Here is an 11,479-nt window from a genome sequence, read left to right on the forward strand (position 1 = left end):
TCTGTTCTTGTTTTCCTCTGTTCAGGAACCATTACGTTTCTAAGGTCCTCTGTTTTACTGCCTGAAAGCTAGCTAGCTCATGATGAACTATCTATTTTCACTTTCCTTCCAAATAAGTAGCTCATGACGTACTACTAGTTCACTTCTTTGTGATGTACAGTACTACCCGCTTGTTTGCCCGGCAACCCTGCTGCCCCCATGGCTGCTTTAAGACGCCTTACTCCTTTCTCAGAATCAATAGAGTCAAGCCCTAGTCAGTTTGTTTATTAGAAACGCAAAAAATCACCTTTTGTTTCTAGTGCAACAAATGCCTATCTATTTTCTTCATTCCCATTGAGCTTATCTGCTATTAGTTTAGTTCAGAATTAGTGTCCCACTGGAGTAAGGTATATATTCCATTAAGTTTTAGTGGATCGGTTAGAAATGCCCTTAGTTTAGGTCAGAATTAGTGTCCCACTGGGCAGGAATGTATTTTAGGTGTTCGTATCATGTAGTAAAACAGCTTGAGTTCACATTAGGATCTCTAGCAGGCACTTTTGACAGAAAACGAAGAATACAACTTCTCACTAATACTAGTATGCAGTAACAGTTTCACTTGTGAATTTCTTGTGGTGTCTCAACAGAAAGAAACTTCCCAAATCTGAATTCTGAACAATCCTAATTAGGAATGTCCACAAACGGCCTTCAGTTGCGGAATTTCTAGGTAAATAACAGAGAAGGGATAACCTATTTGCTGTGTACCGTGCCGCTGGTGCACCGAGGAGCCACCTCCCACCTCCACCGGAGTGAAAACCGCATCGGAGGGGTCGCCACCATAGCTCTCCTGCCGCCTCCGGTCGTCGGCGCATTCAACACAACAGGGGAGCTCCTATTTGCCGCTGAGTTCGTTGGGAGAAGTGGCGCCTACAGCGACCTTCTCTGGGTTGGTTCTACGCTCATACAAACAGTAGTGGCCCATCACTAGCTGATTACACGGCCACATCCGCCGCTCCCTTCGCTTGACACGTGACCAACTGGACCATTCATGTTTTTCTCCCTCATCCTATCTCTTTGTCTCTCTTCCTCATCTTATCTCTTTCCCAACCTCTCTCTCCCAGATACAAGTGCCTGTCAATGGCGTACATCCCGCCGGTGAGGAGGATGGTGATGAGGCAAAGCGCTGGAGGCCACGGCCTATTTTTTCTGTTTCCTTTTCTCGTTTCTCTTTATTTTTTTCTTTTCTTTATACTTTAAAATATTCTACATATATATACGAAAAAACTATTTAAAAACCACATTCGAAAATGTTGAACAAGTATTTTAAATTATATTGAATAATTATTAAAAATGTTGAGCCAGTATTTGAAAAATGTTGAACAAGTATTTGAAATTTGTAAATCAGTACTAAAAATGTTGAACAAATACTTGAAAAATGTTGAATAAGAATTAAAAATTGTTAAACAAGTATTTGAAAAATGTTGAAAAAGTATTGGAAAATGTTGAATACGTATTAAAAATGTTGAGCAAATATTTTGAATATGTTGAGTAAGATTAAAAAATGTCGAACCAGTATTTGAAAAATATTGAACATGTATTTGAATTTTTTTGAATAATTTTTAAAATATTAAAAAGGTATTTAAAAATGTTGAATATGCATTCGGACAATGTTGAATGTGTATACAAAAAATATTGATCACTTATTAAAAGAATTCTTTGGCATATACGAAAATTTTGTGTGCAAACGAAAACAAACAAATGGAAACCCCAAATCAGAGTTGAAAAAAGAAAGACAAACAAAAAATGGATAAAAAAAGAAAAACTAAAGCAAGGCAACAAAGATGGAAATAAAGAATCCAATGAAAAGAGAAGAAAAACAGAGAAAAACAAAAAACTGAAAATAAATTAGAGAATAAACAGTGAAAAACTCGTCTTGTTTCGTGTTAAGAGTAATCTCACTACTTATATATCACAAACACAAGCCTAGCACAGTGCCTCGTTGCACTTGCAAGCACCCCTATTTTCTTTGGAAAAGATTTGTTTTAAACCGGATGATCACAACGAGACGCAAGCCTCCTCGAGCGATCGACACATGTCCCTGGCTGGCCCACGCGCCGCTGCCCATCTCCGCCTTATCCCACGCAGAGAAGGCACAGGCTTATCTCTTCGCGAGCGTCGCCGCTCGTCCTCTTCCTTTCCCCCCATCTCTCTCTTTGCAGAGCAACCCCACTCCCTCCGACACCGCTGTTGCGCATCTGCTATGGTTGCAGCCACCGTGCTACGAGCTGGTGGTGTGGAGCCGCCGCCGCCAGCAAGGCCCTCTCGATCTGGCCCGTCGTGCTGCTCCCGCAGCTGTAATTCATGGGGAGGGATCTCCGCCATTGTTACAAGCAGGGGTCCAGCAGCAACACCGAGCTCCACCTCGCCAGCACCGATGCTTCACAGCGGCCGGTGTTGCCATGCGGTTTGGTGTTGCGGACGTGCCGGTGTAACATGCAGGATTTACTGAAATCGATGGATCTCTTGGTGGCGGGGATGCTTCCTCGCAGCGCGCGTGGTGTCGGGTCCTCGTAGATATCGGCGGACGGCGGAGCTGCACTACAACACGCCGGCGGACGGCTCAGCTGCAGTGCAACAGACGCGGTGCTGCGCGTCAGCGGCGGAGCTACAGTGGAACACACCGGTGTGGAGATGGAGCTACAGTTCAACCGCATGGTGCGGCACGCCGGAGCGGCGGGGCTGGAATAGAACATGCCGGCGGGCGGGACGAGATGGCAAGATCCAGTGCTTTGAGGTGGCGCCGTCGGTGCTGCGACGCCGTGCTGCGGGGCAGCGAGGGGTGGTGGTTGCGGTGCTGCATCGCGTGGTGAACTCAACGGCGGAGCCGCGGAGGTGCTGCCACTGATGCGAGGGGTGATGGTCGCGCGACGGTGCGGTGCTTCAGCAAGCGGCGGGTGCTGCAGATGGGGGCTCACCGGCGTTGCGATGAAGCATCGCCGGACCCGCCGGAGCTGCAATGAACCGCTTGGGGGGGTCATTGGAGGTTCACCGGAGGTGCAACGAAGCATCGCCGGAGCTGGAATGAAGCATCGCGGGAGTTGTTGAAGCTCCGCCGGAGTTGCAATGGAGCACCGCCGCGCATCGTCGTTGCTACATGGGTGCTGCAATGGGAGCTACGAGCAGTGAGGGTGTCGCGTTGGGCGTCGGAGAGACGACGGGTCAATTTTCTGCTGGGTTGTTCATGTGGTCTAGCTGGCACAACGGACGGCTGCACAACGCCTCATCTAACGGCTCGCAAGGCGGTTTAAGATTGGCTCCATCAGCCGGATGATCCGTAGCAGCGGCCATTTTCTTTTCTCTCTTTTCCTTCATGCTGCACATGAATGGCCGGCCCAATTAGTAGACCCCTTCAGCAGGACGTTCCCTTGAGCTCGTGGCTGAATCCTATTCGGCGCCTTAAGCGCCGAATACAGAGAGCTCCTAGTCGGCGCCCACGCGCCCTGCTAGTTGGGCCGGCCCACTAAACGTGTTGACCAGCAAAACCCACAGGGAAAAAACAGAATTCGAACTCAGAATCTTCACTACACGCCCGTGCTCCCTAACCAGCGCACCTACAGGCCATCAGTGATTTCGGATGGCCTGAAACACCTAATAACACTATCGCCCCGTATTTGTTGCACATAATCACTTAACTTTTTTGCAAAACACATCGTGATAAGAGAACATTTATGGATTTTGAAAACGCTCATCATTTTTGAAGAAGCGTTGACGAACTTGAAAAAAGTTCATCGATTTTCGAAAAGTTCAGCAATTTTGAAAAGATCATCAAAATTGAAAAACAATGTTCATGGATTTAAAAACAACAATCTACAAAATTAATAAAGTTCATAAAAGAATCATCATCAATTTAAAAAAAAGTTCACTGAATTTTAAAAAAAGTTCACCGAATTCGAAAAAACGTTCACCTCGTTCAAAAGAAGTTCATCACCGAATTCAAAAAAAAGTTCACCGAATTCAAAAAAGTTCATCGAATTCAGCAAATGTTCATCGAAATCTGAAAAATATTCATCAAAATCGAAAAAAAGTTCAGTCCATTCAAAAAAAGTTCACTCTGTTCAAAAAAAGTTCACCTAATTTGTAAATAGTTCATCGAATTTAAAAAAAGGTTCAACGAATTTGATAAAAAAATAATCAATTTATATAAGAAGGTCACGGATTTGAAAAAAGTTCATGAAACCTAGGAAGAAGAAAAAGAAAAATAGGAAAATGAAAATAGAAGAAAGAAAACAGAAAAACACAAACAGAAGAACCAAGGAAAGAAGAAAACACATAAAAATATGAAAGTTAGCAGGTAGTTGGGGATGGCGCGGTTGTTACTGCAGCTTGCTATTAAGCAGGAGGTACGCGGTTCAACTCAGAGTACTAGCGTATTTTAAGCGTTGGGACAGGCAGGCGCGTGACATTGAATATTTGTTGGGACGGCAGGACGAGCGACCCTTTCATTTGGCGTAGTTTCACTGCAAGGCAAATCGAGTAAATATAAATGTACTTCCTCCGTTTTTATTTACTCCGCATATTAGAGTTGACTGAAGTCAAAGTTTGACCAAATTTATAGATATGAATATAAATATTTAGCATAACAAATCTATATGATGTGGAAGTACATTCAACAACGAATTTAATGGTATTGATTTGTTATTGTATATGTTAATATTTTTGTCTATAAACTTAGTCAAACTTTATGAAGCTTGACTTTAACCAAAACTAATATGCGAAGTAAATAAAAACGGAGGGATTACAAGTTACGTGGCAGTTGGTTGCCGCGAAGTCTCGTCCTTTACACCTCCATCGGTTCAGAATTCAATCGCACCTAACGCTGCTCATTAATTAATTACTAATACCTCGAGTTCAGACGCACCTAGCAGATGTCGATCCTGTCAATTACGTTATTATTACACGGCCACTTGCAGCTGTCAGCGCACTATGTACTCCCTCCGTCCGGGTGTATAAGTCATTCGCGTAGTTCTAGGTCATCGATTTAAGGAATTAAATATGTGTTATATGTCATGAAAAGTATACCACTAGATTTCCACACGGATGTAGTTTTTAAATATATATTTTTTGTCACATATAATACATATTTAGATAGTTAAATTATCGACCTAGAACTACGCGAATGACTTATACACCGGGACGGAGGTAGTATATCTTTTTGCTGTCATGGAAGACCACGACTATGGCGTTACGCACTTGATTCGTGGAACTAATCATGCCTTTACATGGGGTAAGTAAACTAATCATGCCTTTACATGGGGTAAGTACTCATACTTTAAAAGCGTGATTAGTTCCACTTGCTAAGACATACTCATAGGACTTGTAAACGCATACTCACGTGATTCGTGGAATCAATCCTACTCATAGGACTGTCTATCAAATTAAAAGTATGCCTTGATTCATGGAACTAAACATGCCTTTACCGGTTGGTGTCAAATTATAAGACAATATGATGGTTGGTGTCAATCAAGAAAATGAACCACTTAGAACTATCAGCGCACTATGTATATCTTTTTGCTGCTATAGAACACCGCGGCAATGATGCCCACAACAAGCGTCTGGCGTCATGCATTTGTTTAGTAAGCTATTTTCAATGTTTTGGTATCATGTACTAGTAGAAAACAGGGCATTAGTCCCGATTCTGCAACCGGAACTAATGGCCCTCATTTTAATCCCGATTGTATTACGAATCGGGACTAAAGAAACTCCACATGGCCGTTGTGGGGCGCCTAGGCATGAGGACCTTTAGTCCCAGTTGATAACACTGACCGGTAGTAAAAGGCAGGCACGCGTCAGCAGCTGCCCGACGCTGGAGTTTTGTTTTCGTTTTTTCTCAAAGGAGGCGTTTAGGGTTTTCAAAGGTTTAGGGGTTTCATATTGTGTTTCTCCCCTTTTCTTTTTGTGTTACCATTCAATTCTTTTATATTTAGGGTTTTCATTTTTCTATTCTGTTTTCCATTCAACTAGACGCTAGCTACTACATATAGCAATGAAGGAACCATTACACAACATCATGATGAATATAGAGAGAAGCGACCTCTGTTTCTCCATGCTTGGTCGAACAACAAGTTTTCGTCTATCTATTCGACGATACTGCATATAGTACACGTTTATGCTTATATACAAAATAACATCTCTAACGATCCCTAATATCTAATTACCAACTTTTATTTCCACTTCTCGATGGTATACTTCGTCTTTAGCTATGATATCTTCAAGGAAGAACCCCGCCAATTCCTCTTGAATTGCTCGTATGGGAGCCTTCGGTAGAAGTCCGTCTCGCTTCCGTTGGATCTATTTTAATAACACCTCTTAAGACCTTATTCTAATCACTAGTAGAAAACAGGGCTTTCATCCAAGCTCAGTGTACACATTAGTCCCGGTTGCATCACGAACCGGGACTAAAGGGTGCGATGCCCTTTAGTCCCGGTTTGTGTCTCAAACCGGGACTAAAGGGTGCTGAAATTTGTTTTTGTTCAAACTCTACCCCCCCCCCTTCGCCATTTCAGTTTAAAAAAAACAAAACAAAATGATAAAACCTTCAAAAATTAAAATCCTTTGAGATGTAGTTATGTTACTACATCTACTAGTTAGGAAAATTAAAAAACTTAAATTTGGACATGTTTTGCAAAAAAGTGTTATGAAAAAGTAAAACGACTATAACTTTTGCATACGATGTCGAAAAAACCCGTATAATATATCAAAATGTTCATAACAAAAATCCCCATCCGATTTTGACGGCCATAGGCCATTTTGCAAAATTTTAGAATCCTCAAATTTTGAAAGGAAAAAAAGTTAACCTCAAATTTATGTTTTTTTAATTTTTGGTCAAACTCTGGCCAAACTACTTATTCAAGAAATATTAGTGTTAAAAATAATTATTCAAGAATATTAGTGTTACTAAATATTATTTCAGTTTTTTTGAATTTTGATCAAATCTGGTCAATTTTGGTCAAAATGTGGTCAAACTACTTATTCAAGAAATATTAGTGTTACTAAATAATTATTTGTTTTAAGAATAATAGTTTCAAACTCAAACGGTGTAATGTGTGACTTCATGCTCAAGTTCAACTCCTAAGGGTTAATAGGATTGACAACTCACTATTGTCAGGAAAACAACAAGTGCAGACTTGGAATCAAGGGAAAATAGAACTCGGAAGTTAAGCGTGCTTGGGCTGGAGTAGTGAGAGGATGCGTGACCGGCCCGAAAGTTAGTCGATTTGGAATGATGAAGGGTGATTAGAGATTAAATTGTGCAGTGTTGAGGGGTGATTAAAGGGACTAAAGGTGGAGCTCCGGACAGGGCATTAGTCCCGACCCTAAAAGCCCGTTTTCTACTAGTGAATAACACCTACCCTTATTCTCATAACACCTTTGAAACCTGCTCAGCACTATAGGTGGCCAAACGGGCCGGGATAGCTGGGTCAGCCCGGTAGCACGGCCGGCACGGCACGGGCCTGGCACGGCACGACACGTGCTAAACCGGCCAGGCCCAGCATGCGGCACGCCAAGGGCCGTGCCTGGGCCTGAAGGCCGAGCACGCGGGTCGGCACGACACGGCCCGATTATCTTTTTTGTATTTTTTTAAAAAAATTAATGTATCCTAATGTGGCCCAATAGGTAAAAATAGGCTAAAATGCCCAGTGCGCAAAATATGAGGCAGATTAGCGGACCTGGCGTGCCGGTGGGCCGGCCCGATTAGCATATGGGCCGTGCCTGGGCTGCAGGCTGCAACACGCGGGCCGGCACGGCACAGCCCGTATAATAATCGTGCCTCGGCGAGCCGGGCCATGCCAGGCACGATTAGGATGGGCCGTGCCGTGCCGGGCTGGGCCGGCCCGTTTGGCCAGCTATACTCAGCACTCCAACCGAACCAAAAATCCTAGACATATGAACTGCAACCCAGCCCCAGCTCCCGTGGTGGCCGAGGCCCGAGAACCCACCTACCCCTCATTCCCTCACCCGCAACTCCCCCATGCCCACACAACCCCACACCTCCCACTCCTCCTGGCGTCTCCTCCACCTTCCTCTGACCATGGCACGTAGTCGCCTCCACCTTTCTCTGACCTCGGTGCCTAGCTGCCGTGCTCCTCTCTCTCTCTCAAACCAACCACTCCCATGGCAGCTCCCCCCTCCACCCCATGGCCAGCGCTGCCCCTTCCAAGCCGGCCGCTGCGAGATCCAGCGCGCCGCCCTTGAGCACCTCGCCAGCACCCAATTGCGGCTCCCCGACGTCTGCACTTCGTCCCACCCGGCGACGTGCCACAACTCCTAGCATTCCGATGCACTGGCACCCCTTTCCACGTCGGTAACCGCCTAGGCCATGCCTCTCACCCCGGATTTGTCGGCTGATTTGCCAGATCCGTGGCAGAGCTCTCTAATCTGCTCTGCCTCGATCCCTTCCGCCACCACCTCTAGAGCTCCCCATCTACACCGGAGCTCGTCGTTCCCGCGTAGCCAACCGCCCGGCCCTTGACGCCAGCCAGCTTGGCCCCTTCCCTCCCCGCGCCGCACCAACCTCGCACCGCGCCGGTGATGGATCGGAGCATCCTCTCCTCCCCGGCTTCAGATCCGGGAGGCCTCGTCCACTCTGCGCCGACCTTGCCACGGATCCGGTGAGATACACCGTCACATCTTCCCCAGCACTGCTCACATCTTCATCGCGGCTCATTTTTGCAGCTCGCTATACCGTGGTGTGCGGTCCGCTCCTGTGGGTGCACCGTTTGCCGTGCGTCCCACAACAGGTAGTACGGACGGCGACGCCGTGCAGTTTGTCGTGCACATCCCGCTGCACTGGAGTTCAAGAAATTGTGCAATACTATTCAATTTTCACTAAGACCTCTGTCCAATGTGCTGTTCTATTCAATTTCATTTGAGAGGTTTTTTAGTTTATTTTGCTGCTGAAGTGCGACGCGTGCAGGTCGTCACATTTTGGTTTTGCGTGTGCAATGTTGTTTGCTGCAGTCCACATCACCGAATGGGAGGTCGTCGGATCCCCCAAAATGTGGTCCACCTACAGATGCTGAGGCCGTGCAGTTTGGCCTCGGTTTGTTTGGGATATCACTGCAGTTTGCTTTGTTCGTTAGTGTGGTGCGGTTTTTTTTGCAAGAAAATTTCTGATCTATTCATCTTCAATCATGGTAGTACAACGAATACCAGAAATAATAGAAATTACATCCAGGTCTGTAGACCACCTAGCGACGATTACCAACACTAAAGCGAGCCGAAGGCGCGCCGCCGTCATCGCCCCTCCATCGTCGGAGTCGGGCACAACTTGTTGTAGTAGACAGATGTGAAGTCGTCGTGCTCCACACGCCACCAACGGTACTAGACGCACCGCCGGAACGGGGGCTAGACGGGAAGACCTTTATTCCATGTTCAAGTAGCCGCCGCCGTCTCGTCTTCCTGAGCAGGACACAAACCCTAGCAAAACTGAAAGAAACGACTAAAAACAGAGCTCTCCCGCCGACCCTTGCCGAGATCCACCGCGCTCCCATGGCCCTAGGGCCACCGGAGAGGAGGCGGACCTGCGGCGGCGTCGGCGGGAGGCAAAAACCCTAGCTTTTTTGTGGAGGAGGAGGCAGCGGCGGCTCTCTTTTACTAGTACTCTCTCTTTAATCGCGTTTTCGAGCAAACCTGGTGCGGTTTTGTTTTGTAGATGGATTTCCGGCCGGTGGAGAGTGCAGATTTTTTATGTGTGTGAGGCTGTGTAAAACAATCAGCTAGATGTGTATGCTTTGAAACTCACTTTGTCTCTATCTTGCAGTTCGTTTTAAAACTCCTTCGTGATTATCTTGGTAAACAAATAGAAATATCTCAAAAGAAGCTCACTTCTTATTAGATGTAGTTCACTTGCTCAGTTCCTGCGGTCCACTCGCTCCTGTCTAGGCCCGTAAAAAATAACAAGTATGAAAAGAAAAACGAAAACTCATGTGTCGCGGTTCATTTTTCACCGTGTCGTGGTTCACTTAATCCTAAATGTGAAAAATTCAAGCGGTTCACTTCTGGATGTGTGTTGCAATTCACTTATGCCCAATGTGAAGCGCACTCCACTTTCTTGCTTGGGAAAAATTTACGTCTGACAAAGAAAATTACGCAGTGCACTTGTCCATCTGGTGAAGTGCGGTTTTTAGTGTGAAGCAGTGCGGTTTTCTGTGTGATGCAGTACATACGACGGTTTTGGATCGCGAAAAAACAGAATGTCCGCATTTTGTTAAAATAAAAAATTCTCTTAAATCGTAAGGAATCAGAGAGAGTGTTCTACATGAAAAAGTTGCGTCTCGTCGATATCTTTTCAACGGTGTATAATTTGAATCATTCCGACTAGCCTTTGTAAAAATTTCGTGAAAAACCGTCGCTGCCACTTGTTGTCCGCCGCACAATTTTTTAAATTAACTTAAAACCGTACGGAATCTCAAAAACATTTCAACATATGAAAGTTGCGCCTCGTCCGTAGCTTTCAATGGCGTATCATACGCCTCGTTTTGACAAACGGTTAAAACTGTAGCAAAAACAGTACCGAAAAATTCAAAAATATATTGAAAAATACAATTCCGTGATTTAGTAAATTTGAAAATGCTCTTAAACCGTAACGAATTAGAGAAAATTATATATATGAAAAGGATGCGCCTCAATGATATCTTTCCAAAGGTGTATCATTTGCTTCATTTCGACAAGCGGTTTAGAAAAAAAACACAAAAAAAGCTCGCTGCCACTCGTCGTGCGCCGCACTATTTTTAAAACTGCTCTTAAACCATGATGAATCTTGGAAAAAAAATTAACATGGCAAAGTTGCGCCCAATCCGTAGCTTTTCAACGGTATATTACACGCCTCATTTTAATAAACGGTTTAAAAACTGGAGCAAGAATAGTACCGAGAATTGCCGCGATTAGTTTTGATTAGTTTCTGGTGAGCTGATTTCTATGCTGGACCAAGCCATGGACAAGCGCATGCTCTCGGACGATGAGAGGCAATTCAGGGTGATGCTCAAGGTTAACTGTCACGGAATCGCCGCGCTACAACACTCCATGTGGAGGCAATGGTCCAGGATCACCTAGATTCGAGAGGGGGATGCAAGTTCGAGATGCTTTCAGGACAAGGCGACTACTAGGAGAAGTAAGAGCTTTATCCACCGCCTCACGATTGATGGGGTGCCCGTTACCAGCCAAGTTGGCAAAGAGCAGGCCATGTTCGATTTCTTCTCATAACTTCTTCATCATCTTAGATTCATCCATGTGTCAAACCTTCATATACATTGATACGCCATAAGCATCAACTCACAGACTTCATGTGACTCCACCTGCAACTGTAGTCCATTCTCATCTTATTGACAGTCAACTTTGTGCTCCTTATTACTCTACTTTGTGCTCCCAACTTCCGGAATATCCGTTCAACACCGTGACACACCGATCACTGATCTGTGTGAAAATGAACAAGTCACATATTGGA

This window comes from Triticum aestivum, chromosome 2D, assembly GCF_018294505.1.
Source record: "Triticum aestivum cultivar Chinese Spring chromosome 2D, IWGSC CS RefSeq v2.1, whole genome shotgun sequence".
Lineage (NCBI taxonomy): Eukaryota > Viridiplantae > Streptophyta > Magnoliopsida > Poales > Poaceae > Triticum > Triticum aestivum.